This window comes from Schistocerca nitens, chromosome 6, assembly GCF_023898315.1.
Source record: "Schistocerca nitens isolate TAMUIC-IGC-003100 chromosome 6, iqSchNite1.1, whole genome shotgun sequence".
In the NCBI taxonomy this organism is placed as follows: Eukaryota; Metazoa; Arthropoda; class Insecta; order Orthoptera; family Acrididae; genus Schistocerca; species Schistocerca nitens.
The window spans coordinates 572,294,852-572,309,401 of NC_064619.1; the positions used below are offsets into that span (position 1 = coordinate 572,294,852).

The following is a 14,550-nucleotide window of genomic DNA, read 5'->3' on the forward strand; positions in this document are numbered from 1 at the left end:
CCAAAATTGAAACGTGAGACGATTCGGAATTGCATTCAAAATGAAACTATTGTTAATACAAAGAAAGACGATGACATATATGTACGAACTATCTAAACCTCTGGAAATAGGCTCTTGCTGGTATAGCACGGTAAAATTATTCTAACACGTAAATGATTAAGTGTACAATAAAAAATAAAACTAAATACGTTATTAGCAAACACCAAATTTTCACGTCGTGCTGTAGCGAAGAATTCACATTCTGCACTAGTTTTCAGGTAAATAAATACAAGTGCCAAGTGGCTCCTGACATTGTTCAAGCTTTTCGATTCTATGGTGGTGCAGCTATCGTAATATTTTAGCTGACTACTACGTAAGCAGTTTCTCATTTGGTTTAACAAGTAGAGAGAGGATACGATTCCCGACCAGCTACCTGACTACCACGTTTGAAAGTGGCGTAATGTTGACGGAGTCTACGTCAGGTTAGTTTTTACTGTGCCAGGGTCCTTGGCACTCATCGCTAACGTCCTGTTGCCACTTGCCTCAGAATAGCAGCCTCTTGCCTGAGTTGTTCACGCTGCAGTAAGCCCATTTGACGGAACGGCGGGGGAGATGAGGGGAGAGTGGCAGAAGCTACAGCTGACTGTCGCTCTCCAATTGCTTTATAATGACTACAACAGTGCTGTATGTCTTTCGTATACCCGTCGGCGATCTGGCGACAGCTTTCTCCCTTGCCACAGAAACACTACTCGAATGTGTTCCTCTTCCATCTGCTATACATTTTCATCTTTACGTCAGTTCATATGAAACATGAATCTGGAACTAGTCGTCGGTTCAACACCACCTATCGTACTCCGTCGACCGAATTCTCTGCGTGCTATTACTACTATCCTGTTAATTATTAACTACTAGTTTGCATTCCGCGAACGGAGAGTCAACAAGCGATTTTCTTCTCCGTAAATAGACATTTTTATAATTGAGTTATGCTTTTCTGACTGGATCATCAAATTAGTAGTGTTAAAATTTCTATATCGCTCTTTCGAAAAAAATCTGACGGAAACATTACTTGCCGTCACATACATCTCACGCAATGACGATTCTACATCTACATTTACATGACTACTCTGCAATTCACATTTAAGTGCTTGGCAGAGGGTTCGTCGAACCACAATCATACTATCTCTCTACCATTCCACTCCCGAACAGCGCGCGGGAAAAACGAACACCTAAACCTTTCTGTTCGAGCTCTGATTTCTCTTATTTTATTTTCATGATCATTCCTACCTATGTAGGTTGGGCTCAACAAAATATTTTCGCATTCGGAAGAGAAAGTTGGTGACTGAAATTTCGTAAATAGATCTCGCCGCGACGAAAAACGTCTTTGCTGTAATGACTTCCATCCCAATTCGCGTATCATATCTGCCACACTCTCTCCCCTACTACGTGATAATACAAAACGAACTGCCCTTTTTTGCACCCTTTCGATGTGCTCCGTCAATCCCACCTGGTAAGGATCCCACACCGCGCAGCAATATTCTAACAGAGGACGAAACCAGAGATATCCAGTTTATAGAACCAGTCTTACAGGAAGTCTTAAGACGGTTTTTTTTTTCAAGCTTCTGTCTGAGTGGTATTGGAAGAACAACCCCAAATATGGTCTCCTGGCCGGTAATTTCATATGATCTCATTTCACACGAAGAGCGTAAAATATACTACTACACAGTGTAGCCACCGCCACACACGGTAAGTTGGTTTCCGGAAGTAGAACTGAGATGATAATGGACGTATCGACACTTTAAAATACCCATTGTTACACTCTGTGTCTGTTATACTGACGACATTTCTATGTATTACGTTCAACTGAGCAAAGCAATATTAGAATTAGTTTCGGCGCACACCTGGCTATGAAAGTCTATTTTTATTACACAATCTCAAGCTATGCTTTACTGATGTTGGTAACTCATGGGACATACCTGATCTGTTTCAGAATACACATTCCATCATCGGGTATGTATGGTAAACCAGTCAAATCTATTTAATAAAACGTACCACGTATGGATAGCCGATAACGATCATCCTGACATACCAATTTACTATACATGTAAAATCGCATTAAGTTAGATGGAATCTTTTTGTATTTTCTTGTTTTGTTTTACAACACATACGAAACCCAAACTGACCGGTGGTTATCGGCATCCATCTTTGGAAGTATTTCATTGAATTGAAATAAATTTGTTTTTCAGCTACATCTGATGATGGAATGTGTATTCCGAAATCAATCAATTTATGCTGTACGAATATACAACGTCAATAAACTGCAGACTGAGGATCTTTCACATAACAAAATACGTTGAGGCTGTGTGACTCCGAGGTGCCAACGTCAACACCGATGGAGAGATCAGAAACAAGTGGACTGCATTTCGTGTAAACTAGACGTTTCTGGCTTACTGTAATGCGTTAATAGTAGTGTGATTTTCAGTACATGCGTGATCCGTTAGTGAAAAGTGTGCTAGTAGCGTCATCAACAGTTTCACAGCTTTTTTCGGGATTTTATATCTGCTGAAAACCAAATACATGATCCCACGCAATATCTAGAGCTGAACCATCCCAATACGAAGTACCTGTCTTACGTGTGCCCCCAAATTTCGGAAACATTTTTAGGTGGAGTAAACTTAGCTTATAATTGAAAATAAAAGTAAACAAAAGGAAAACATTCACGGCAAAGTTACATGTAAGGAACGGTGCACAATGTAAACAAGCACTTCGGCGCACCTTGAAAGCACACGCCCAGTAAACAAGACTGTTTCGAAGTGACGCAGCGTCGGTTTGCGCTTCCAAGGTCAAAGCAAATTGTGCGGCTAGTGGTACCGAACTCAAACTGGCCTTTCACTTGGCGTGCACTAGCGATCGATTGGTCAACTGATGCAAGAAATCAAGTAATCACAGCGAACGCTGAACTCACCAGCTCTGCGTAGGAACGTTGACTGCTTTCAGCTCGCAACTACGCATGCGTGTACGAGACCGCAGCCGGCCTGCTCGCAGCGCTATCTGGCGGACGTTGGCCAACACAATGCTCCAGCAGCCGCCGTAGGAAGCCGTGACGTCATCACTGTCCGTCCGCTACTACACGGGGCTTCACAGCAAACGTGCTACTTGAGCAGACGGCGAACACTGGCTGGCATTCAGCGAGTAGTGTACCCCTCCATCGTCACAGGCAATAGGGTGGGGATCCGTGTGAAGACTTGTGCAAACGAGCAAATAGATATCCAGGGGAATTTTTGGAGAAATCTGTATTTATTTCTCTTTCGATCTGCCAAATACACCCGCCCCCTGCCCCGTCTTCACTGTTGTGTCCCCCCCCCCCCTACCCTCCACCTCTACACCCTTCATCTCCTTCCCAAGGTGGTTTCCATCAACTCCCCCTCCCAGATGATGCCCTATCTCCCTCCATTTATCTCTCCTATCAACTCTGATCCTCACCCGCCCTCCTTTCCTCCCTCCTTTTCCTGGGCTCCCTCTCCCCCCCTTCCATCCTCTTTTTTTCCCCACCTACCTCTCTCTGCCCCCTTTCTCTCCCCCCCCCCCCCAAGTCCTTTTGCATTTCCCTCCTCTGCCTTTTCCCATTCCCTCTCGTGTCTGCCCCCCCCCCCCCCCCCCCCCGTTATTAGCCATCTCCCTCCTTTGGTTCCCTCCCACCCTTTGTTTTTCCTCTCCTTGTTTTCCCCCTCATCTGTCCAGGTCTCCCCTCCCCCCATTTACCCTTGGCTATGGTGTTTCATCTTTGTGCCGACATTTTAGTGCAGTGTTTACAGTGAGGGTTCAGTGTTGTGTGTCTTTTCCGAAGTGTTGCGAACAGACATCATACTGTCGCTGGGTGTGATTTTTATATCTCTTGCGAACAGAAACCAGACTGTCGCCATGTTTTTTTTAATTGTCTGTCTACTATGTTACCTGTCTGCTTCCAGTGTATTTTATTAGCATTGCTAACCCTTTTCTTTATGTTTTAACTTTCCACAATTTTCCGCCGTTTTACAATTTAAGTCGTCGTTTTATCGCCTGCTCTTATTGTTTCTTATCTTCTTCTTACGTTTTAAAAAGTCTGTAGGCTGCAGAGCAGCATACTAAGCTGCTACCAGACCGCCCCCTTCGGGGGGAATCGAAATTCAATAAAGGAAAAAAAATGCCAGATAAATTTTACAAAGAACAGATAAGATTACTATAAATCACAATAAACGTTTGGAACTCACAATGTGAAAACAAATTATATCAGTTATTGCATTACAATTACGTTAGGGAAACTACATTATTACATTAAATGGAACAAAAATCACATAAATTGAAGACAGTTGATTACACAGTAACATTAAGATTATGGAACCATTTCCTGGCTTGTTCCGTTAACTTGTAGGGTGACATCAGAGAGCCGTCTCTGAAACCATGAATGTTACAAACCAGAAGATGGTCCATTGTTTGTACCTAGCCACAGTCACAACACGAATCGTCTGTAAAACCCCATTTGGTTGTTTGCTGTTTGCATCGTCCAACTCCCGTACGAAACCTGTTTAGTGCTGACCAGTGTTTCCTGTTGAGATTGAAGCCTTCAGCCCTCTTGGTTGGGTCGTGGATTAGGTGATGGTTTTCCACGACGCCTCTTCTCAGACCCTGCCATGCATTCTTCCATTCAGCAACGAGACCTTCTGTGCCCAGTGTTCTGCTCCAGACGATAGGTTTCCTGGACTTGAGTCTCGTGGGTCCTCCCATGTCGGCATGTATGGGTAGCCTTTGGTTTGCTTCAATTTTTTCTATTATGTCCTGGGTTGCTTTCTCTCTACGTATGGAAGCAGGAGCGATGTTTGCCAGCACCGGAAGCCACTTCACGGGGGTTGGCCTGAGAGTGCCGGTGACGGTTCTCAGAGTGGCATTTAGTTGTACATCCACTTTTTTGGCGTGCGGGCTTCTGCTCCAGACTGGGGCACAGTATTTTGCAGCGCTATACTCCAGTGCCAGTGCAGCAGTTCGTAGAGTGGCAGCATCACAACCCCAAGTGGTGCCTGCCAGTCTGTTGAGCAGGTTATTTCTCGTCTTTAGCTTTTGGGCAGAATCAGTTAGGTGTTGTCTGAAAGTCATGCTGCTATCTAGCTTAATACAGAGATATTTTGGGAAATTCTCGTGGATGACAGCTTTACCATTTATAACCAGGCCCAGTTCCCTGCTCGCTTCCTTGTTGTTTAGATGCATGGCTGTACTCATTGATTTTTAGATGCCTTGTGTCATAGCATTTTTTCAGTGTAGCTAGATCTTCATTTAGTGCTGAGTCCAGGTCTTCAAACGATTTACTTTGCGCTGTAATAGCTAAATCATCTGCGTAGGCAAATTTACGTGAGTGCAGATCAGGCAAATCTGCTATATAGATGTTGAAGACCCAGGGGGCTAAGACTGATCCTTGCGGAAGACCATTTTTTAGGGTATGGCACTTGCTTGTTTCACCATTTAATTTGACCCTGAACTTCCTTTCGCTCAGCAGGATCAAATTCTGTAAATCTCAAAATCTGTAATATCTTTGTATTCCCTCTCACATTACAGATCGATTACTTCAAGCTGCAAGTCAGTGTGTACTGGATACTGGAAGCTCCCTCAAACTTACATTCTATATAGTTTTTCCACGATACTAAGAATAGGCTATGTGCCTATGGTACGCACACCTTCATAGAGCGCTGAAGAATATGTAACAAACACAAGATTTTGCAATCTGACTCTGAACGTCGTCTGCCATAACATGCGTGAGATGCATGACTGTCATATTTGATAAAGCCACCAAGCAAAACTCTTTCCCCTGAAGTGAGATAAATGTTCAGCTGCAGCTACCAAGTATTCTTTTATTATATCACCATTCGTGAAAGGGCGCAAGGACTTTGCTAAAAGTAGTGCAATTTTCTACCCCATCCGAACAGCACACTCACTTGATTTTCAACCGAGCGAGGTAGCCCTGTGGACTCGCATTCGGAGGGGACGACGGCTCGAAACCGAGTCCGGCCATCCTGATTTAGGTTTTCCATGATTTCCCTAAATCGCTTCAGGCAAATGCCGGGGTGGTTCCTTTTAAAGGGCACGGCCGACTTCCTTCCTCGTCCTTCCCTAAGCCGATGGGACCGATGACCTTGCTGTTTGTCCCACCAACTTGATTTTCCTGTCTTTCCTTCCTCCTCTTCTGAGAGCTTCCTCTTAGGTTTTAATGCCTCTTGTACACGCTCAGACCCTTAACATTTTGCGTGTCCATATTCTTTGGTGTAATGATACGCGTAATGTCTTCGTGAATTGAACTTACTGGAAGTGTACAGTGTCTTATAACACACTAAACATTTTGAGAACTCATCTTTGTGTGTAAAACGGTGCGCCTTCTCTCAGTACTGATTGAACTGCAAAGACATCGTCGGTGTTACAAAACTGGGCCTCCCGTACTTGACAGCTGGGGCTTCTTTCTCGTGGCCACACAGAGCGCGCTCTTTCCCTCACACCACACCGCAACTGCTCTGCTCGCGAGCAAGAGCGTGAGCACGAACAGTCGCGAATGCTCATGCTCAAAATCAACTACTTGTAAAGCCCTGCACTATTATAATGTTCCCCCGCGGTGTTCCTTTTTCTCTGTACGCGAAGGCCTATCTCAGGAACTACTGTAGAGATTTTGATACGGTTTTCACTAGTACATAGAGTGATTGACGAGGAAAATTTGTTTGAATAATTTATAAATATTTTGTGCAAATTTGATAAATTAGGATGATGTTTGTCGACTACGTCGTGCCTCCTGAGATATTTCCTTGTGTGCACTGCTTAAGTCGTCTAAATTATACTAGAATTTAGAGTTAATATTCGGTTACTTAACGTTGTTCTTTGAATTTTCATCATAGCTCCACACAGTGTTCTGTGAACAAGATTACCGCTTTGGCAAACAAGTCATCCAGCCACGGATACCTTGTGATACCCATGTGAAACTGCGGCGGGTTGCTAGTTAAAGGAAAAATACATAATAAAATGAAATTTTCACTCTGCAGCGGAGTGTGTGCCATATGGAACTTTGTGGCGGATTAAAACTGGGTGCCGGACAGAGACTCAAGTTCGAAGTTTCAAATAAATAACAATTCAAAAAAATGTTCAAATGTGTGTGAAATCTTATGGGACTTAACTGCTAAGGTCATCAGTCCCTAAGCTTACACACTACTTAACCTAAATTATCCTAAAGACAAACACACACACCCATGCCCGAGGGAGGACTCGAACCTCCGCCGGGACCAGCCGGACAGTCCATGACTGCAGCGCCTAGACCGCTCGGCTAATCCCGTGCGGCAATAACAATTCAAAAAAAAAAAACAACTTTTTAGTATGGCACAGTTTTAAACATAGACTAAAGCGTTTGAAATAATCTCTCCTAGCCCTATACAGATCTCTAATCCCATACAGAGAGACTTGAAAATTCGTGCTAGGACATTCGTAACAGCTATTAAAATACTGCAGTATTAAAAACGAAAAACATGGGGCAAATTCAACAGATAATACTACGAAGGTGAACTATTCATGAATCAGTTATTTATTGCATTCGCCCCACGTTGTTCGTGTGGGCTAGGAGAAATTATTTTTTACTCCCTGGTCTCTTTTGAAAATGCAAAATATTGCAAATTTTCTTTTATTTTAATGATTACTTGCTGCTTTTGAGTATTGTGTGGGAAAAATTGTTCAATTGATTTCGTTTCGATAAGATGAGACAGCTGAAGACTTGGAAGAGGAGTTGAACAGAATGGACAGTGTCTTGAAAGGATAATATAAGTTGAACATCAACAAAAGCAAGGCAAGGATAATGGAATATAATCTTATTAAACCGGATGATGCTGAACTAATTAGATTAGGAAATCAGACACTTAAAGTAATACATACGTTTTGCTATAGTGTAGGTAGTAGAGAGGATATAAAAAGTAGACTGGCAATGGCAAGAAAAGCGTTAATGAAGAAGAAAATTTTGTTAACATCACATACAGACTTTTTTTAGGAATTCTTTTGTGAAAGTATTTGTATGGAGTGCAGCCGTGTATGCAGCTGAAACATGGACGATAAATAGTTTAGACAGGAAGAGAATAGAAGCTTTTGAAATGTGGAACTACAGAAAAATGCTGAAGATTAGATGTAACTAATGAGGAGGTACTGAACAGAATTAAGTTGGCAAGAGATTTGTGGCACGTCTTGACTAAAATAAGGCATCGGTTGATAGGACACATTCTGAGACATCAAGGGATTACCCGTTTATTATTGGAGGGAAGAGTGGGGAGTAAAAATTGTAGAGAGAGAGACAACGGGATGAATACAGTAACCAGATTCAGAAGGATGTAGGTTGCAGCACTTATTCAGAGATGAAGAGGCTTGTGCAGGATAGAGTCGCATGGAGCGCTGCATCAAACCAGTCTTTGGACCAGAAACCACAACAACAACATGATGAGATTACAACAGAGACACCGAGCGAGGTGGCGCAGTGGTTAGCACACTGGACTCGCATTCGGGAGGACGACGGTTCAATCCCGTCTCCAGCCATCCTGATTTGGGTTTTCCGTGATTTCCCTAAATCGTTTCAGGCAAATGCCGGGATGGTTCCTTTGAAAGGGCACGGCCGATTTCCTTCCCCATCCTTCCCTAACCCGAGCTTGTGCTCCGTCTCTAATGACCTCGTTGTCGACGGGACGTTAAAACAAGACTAACCTAACCTAACCTTACAACAGATACATGTGGAAATTTCAGGGTTATTTCAATTTCTCTTCGCCTTTGTATCAATACATTGCTTACTTCCACGATTATCTCACGAAAATACCTCAAAGGTAAAAATTTAAGGGGATCGAGCTTACAAGGGGACTTACTGGCAACCGTTCTCACCACGAAACATTGTAAGAGGAAAATAAGGAAACTGCAGTGGTACACAAATTGTCCTCCACCACACACCGGACAAGAAAGCGAGTTACAATTGCTCTGTAATACAGTTCTGAGTTATGTTGAGAGTTTCAATTCCCTAAATCATCAGCAAGTGAAAGTGGTAAGCAAAGTATCCTCCACCACACACCAGACAAGAAATCGAGTTAATGCAGCATCGTCATCCACTTCTGAGCTGTGCTGAAAGTTTCAAGTCTCTATCTCATCGGGAAGTTCGTTTAAAATAAACTGCAAAATCTGTACCGAACAAAAGGACAAGAGAGCGAGTAGATAAAAATATGTTAATAATTTAAATGGAAATAGGTCATAAATAGAAAACGAATAAGTATGTGAATGATACGCGTGACGTTTGCATTTCTCTTGTGACTTCATCTACTTAGTAAGGTCTGCGATTTTTGTCTGCTTGTATGCGAGGATGAACTTCATAAATACATTAACTGTCTGTTGGTAGCTGTGATCGCTCGTAGACATCACAAATTCTGAAACGCAGAATATTATTAATTGAACAGCAAAAAAAAAAAAAAAAAAAAAAAAAAAAAAAAAAAAAATAAATAAATAAATAAATAAAAAACAGGATTTTTCTACCTTTGTTTTACTATCGCAATCTGACGTTACAATGTCAATATCTTTGAACGTTCAGTTACTGAGTAAAGGATCCAGTGTCTGATATTCTTCGCTCTAATGAAATAGTAATTTGAGGAGTGGCAGTTGGAATTCGTACCGCTCTCCCTGCGTCATCCAGACGCCTTGACAAATGAACAGTGAATTTAAACAAGCACTGTGACGTGATATAATACCTTTGTTGTCTCGGCTCGTAGTGTTAACTACAGAGATACAATGTCTTAATAAAGTTTCCGTAAATAAAAACTGAGCATCTACATCTACATCTACATACATACTCCGCAATCCACCATACGGTGCGTGGCGGAGGGTACTTCGTACCACAACTAGCATCTTCTCTCCCTGTTCCACTCCCAACCAGAACGAGGGAAAAATGACTAGCTATATGCCTCCGTACGAGCCCTAATCTCTCTTATCTTATCTTTGTGGTCTTTCCGCGAAATGTAAGTTGGCGGCAGTAAAATTGTACTGCAGTCAGCCTCAAATGCTGGTTCTCTAAATTTCCTCAGTAGCGATTCACGAAAAGAACTCCTCCTTTCCTCGAGAGACTCCCACCCGAGTTCCTGAAGCATTTCCGTAACACTCGCGTGGTGATCAAACCTACCAGTAACACATCTAGCAGCCCGCCTCTGAATTGCTTCTAGGTCCTCCCTCAAACCGACCTGATAGGGATCCCAAACGCTCGAGCAGAACTCAAGAATAGGTCGTATTAGTGTTTTATAAGCCGTCTCCTTTACAGATGAACGACATCTTCGCAAAATTCTACCAATGAACCGAAGACGACTATCCGCCTTCCCCACAACTGCCATTACATGCTTGTCCCACTTCATATCGCTCTGCATTGTTACGCCCAAATATCTAATCGACGTGACTGTGTCAAGCGCTACACTATTAATAGAGTATGCAAACATTACGGGATTCTTTTTCCTATTCATTTGTATTAATTTACATTTATCTATTTTTAGAGTTAGCTGCCATTCTGTACACCAATCACAAATCCTGTCCAAGTTATGTTGTATCCTCCTATAGTCACTCAACGACGACACCTTCCCGTACACCACAGCATCATGAGCAAACAGCCTCACATTGCTATCCACCTTATCCAAAAGATCTTTTATGTAGATAGAAAACGACAGCGGACCTACCACACTTCCCTGGGGAACTCCAGATGATACGCTCACCTCCGATGAACACTCACCATCGAGGACAACGTACTGGGTTATATTACTTAAGAAGTCTTCGAGCCACTCAAATATTTCGGAACCAATCCCATATGCTCGTACCTTAGTCAGGAGTCTGCAGTGGGGCACCAAGTCAAACGCTTTCCGGAAGTCAAGGAATATGGCATCCGTCTGATACCCTTCATCCATGGTTCGCAAGATATCATGTGAAAAATGGGCGAGTTGCGTTTCACAGGAGTACTGCAAAGCCATTCACGAGGAATGTCGTTGGAAACGGGAGTTCGTGTAAGCAGAGTTGCATTTTCGTTGCATTTCGGCTACTGCGCAACCTACGGTCACAACCACAAAAGTTTAAAACAAAAAATATCTCTGTTCTAAAAGTGTAGTGTGCGTCCTCTCATAATAGTGAAAAACGAAGACTTAATTATTACCGATAGGATTCCGGTTGCAATTTTTGATGGATATCTGTCAGGAACTATTTCAGCATCCACGGTGCAAGCCTCAGGCTCCTTGCCTCAAATTCTAAGTGGCGTCTGGCCAGACGACTGACAATTCAGTCGGCAAAATCTGTAAGATTTTTAAATGAATGTTTAACAAATTTGATGTAAGTTAGATATTCCAGGAATCTGACTTTAGCCATATCCATCTTTATCCCAACGTGGACCGAATCTTTTTTTTAACTTTCTGTCAGCAGAAGCAACTGCTTGAGCTTTTGAACATGGGAAAGACCATTTTCAGTTAATTTTATTCGTTAAAAAGGTATTGCGGAAAACATACTAGATATTTTGAAACCCGTTGCATCTTACACTTTACAAAATCGTCTGTTGATAACAAGGTCGTGCTTCAACCACGAACGTTTTACTGCGAAAATCAAAGTGAACAAATTCGTTTTCTTAAAAGTATGAATGCATTTTTATAACGGCTGCAAAAACTAGTCAACTTCCTTTTTACACCATTAAGACTGCTGCACCCGTTATCATTACATTGTAGCTCGTTTCATTAATATTCAGTGGAAGCTGAAACTAAATGCTCACAAAGGATGATTTTTTGGGAATGTGTTGTATTTGAATTCAACATAGGGAACGTTTGCTGGGTCATTACGTTTACCTTGAATTTACCTAATAAACATCTTGCTTATAGTTACAGTGTGTCATTCTTAAAACTGGCCGGCCGGGTTGGCCGAGCGGTTCTAGGAGCTACAGTCTGGAACCGCGCGACCGCTACGGTCGCAGGTTCGAATCCTTCCTCGGGCATGGATGTGTGTGATGTCCTTAGGTTAGTTAGGTCTAAGTAGTTCTAAGTTCTAGGGGACTGATGACATCAGAAGATAAGTCCCATAGTGCTCAGAGCCATTTGAACCACTTTTTTCTTAAAACTGAAGTACTGGTTTTTGAATGGACATTACCTTCCTAATTTTTTTGAAAAATGTTGTTGTTCACAGAACTACTAATAAATCGAAACTGAATAAATTACTGATATAAATTATTTTTATTTTCCGAGTCTCATCAATTCATTAAAACAAAAAATTCATAGATCTAAATAATAAATTTTAAACTTGGCGTTATAGTATAAAACAGTTTATTGTGGTATATCCTTGTTTATTTTCTCTCTACATGTTTCAATTGTTCACGCCACTTTCTTAAGGCGAAGAATTGTGTTGTCACATTCCTGGTGTTAGTGCAGTGGACAGACCCTTTCAGATAAGGGCAAAACAGGTTGTGTTTCGTCTTGAGAATGTCAGTAGAATCGAAAAGATGCTGCTTACTCCCGGTTGTTGAATGTGCTCTTCAGTGTACATTACGGCAAACTGTTGCTTTGTAAGGTGTACGTCGGACCCTTTAACTTTCGTAGGCCCTCCTCGAATCATTTTTTGGGGTCTATTACACCTACCGCAGGCCAGCTGCTCACAGTTCCTGGAGGTTTGCGAAATGACGTCCACACAGAAATTTCCTCATAGCCCCGAATAGATCGTAATGAGAAGGGGCCAAGTCAGGAGAAAACGGTGCTTGTGGCAGTACCAGGAATCCGTAGTTTTCCGTTTCGTACAAGGACGAGCGTTGTAATGTCCTTTTTCCTGAGAGTGTATATTCTGCACAGACTGACACTAATCGCCCGTGAATATTCGCAGTGTTTACACCCTCCTTCCACAGAAACCACGTCTTCCAGCGCTGTCCTTGATGATCACACTCTATGTTGTCCGCTCACGGAATGACAACAGTACGGAAAACATCCTTTACTGTGTAGATATTGCACTTCTAGTTGTTCTGCCACCTGCGGTTAGAGCAAAGTACTTCATACTAGGAACTGTAATGAAGAAACAGGTGGCGAACGATGAAGGCTGGGAAAAAACAAAGTGTGTATATCAATATGGAACGTCCTTATGTGCACAAGGTGTTCGGAAATCTTCGTCAGAAACTTCCAGCACTTTTAGAAGGGAGTGAGTACATACACTACTGCTAATTAAAATTGCTACACCAAGAAGAAATGCAGATGATAAACGGGTATTCATTGGACAAATATATTATACTACAACTGACATGTGATTACATTTTCACGCAATTTGGATGCATAGATCCTGAGAAATCAGTACCCAGAACAACCACCTCTGGCCGTAATAACGGCCTTGATACGCCTGGGTATTGAGTCAAACAGAGCTTTGATGGCGTGTACAGGTACAGCTGCCCATGCAGCTTCAACACGATACCACAGTTCATCAAGAGTAGTGACTGGCGTATTGTGACGAGCCAGTTGGTCGGCCACCATTGACCAGACGGTTTCAGTTGGTGAGAGATCTGGAGAATGTGCTGGCCAGGGCAGCAGTCGAACATTTTCTGTATCCAGAAAGGCCCGTACAGGACCTGAAACATGCGGTCATGCATTATCCTGCCGAAATGTAGGGTTTCGCAGGGATTGAGTGAAGGGTAGAGCCACGGGTCGTAACACATCTGAAATGTAACATCCACTGTTCAAAGTGCCGTCTATGAGAACAAGAGGTGACCGAGACTTGTAACCAATGGCACCCCATACCATAACGCCGGGTGATATGCCAGTTTGGCGATGACGAATACACGCTTCCAATGTGCGTTCACCCCGATGTCCCCAAACATGGATGAGACCATGATGATGCTGTAAACAGAACCTGGATTCATCCGAAAAAATTACGTTTGCCATTCGTGCATCCAGGTTCGTCGTTGAGTACACCATCGCAGGTGCTCCTGTCTGTGATGTACCGTCAAGGGTAACCGCAGCTATGGCCTCCGAGCTGATAGTCCATGCTGCTGCAAACGCCATCGAACTGTTGGTGCAGATGATTGTTGTCTTGCAAACGTCCCCATCTGTTGACTCAGGGATCGAGACGTGGCTGCACGATCCGTTACAGCCATGCGGATAAGATGCCTGTCATCTCGACTGCTACTCATACGAGGCCGTTGGGATCCAGCACGGCGTTCCGTATCACCCTCCTGAACCCACCGACTCCATATTCTGCTAACAGTCATTGGATCTCGACCAACGCGAGCAGCAATGTCGCGATACGATAAACCGCAATCACGATAGGCTATAATCCGACCGTTATCAAAATCGGAAACGTGATGGTACGCATTTCTCCTCCTTACAGGAGGCATCACAACAACGTTTCACCAGGCAACACCGGTCAACTGCCGTTTGTGTATGAGAAATCGGTTGGAAACGTTCCTCATGTCAGCACGTTGTAGGTGTCGCCACCGGCGCCAACCTTGTGTGAATGCTCTGGAAAGCTAATCATTTGCATGTCACTGTATCTTCTTCCTGTGTCAGGGTAACGTTT

The 14,550-nt window shown here is 42.9% G+C and overlaps 1 protein-coding gene across 2 annotated transcripts in view; it reads right to left on the reverse strand.

The window, feature by feature from the left end:
- The window catches only part of LOC126262942 (cytochrome P450 6k1-like), a 125,740-nt gene extending 122,664 nt beyond the window's left edge, over positions 1-3,076 (reverse strand). The window contains exon 1 of one of the 2 annotated variants that reach the window (XM_049959881.1): positions 2,942-3,076. The gene's annotated coding sequence lies outside the window, so the exon portion shown is untranslated. The other variant, XM_049959880.1, reaches the window with a different exon arrangement.
- Between the last annotated feature and the right edge of the window lie 11,474 nt (positions 3,077-14,550).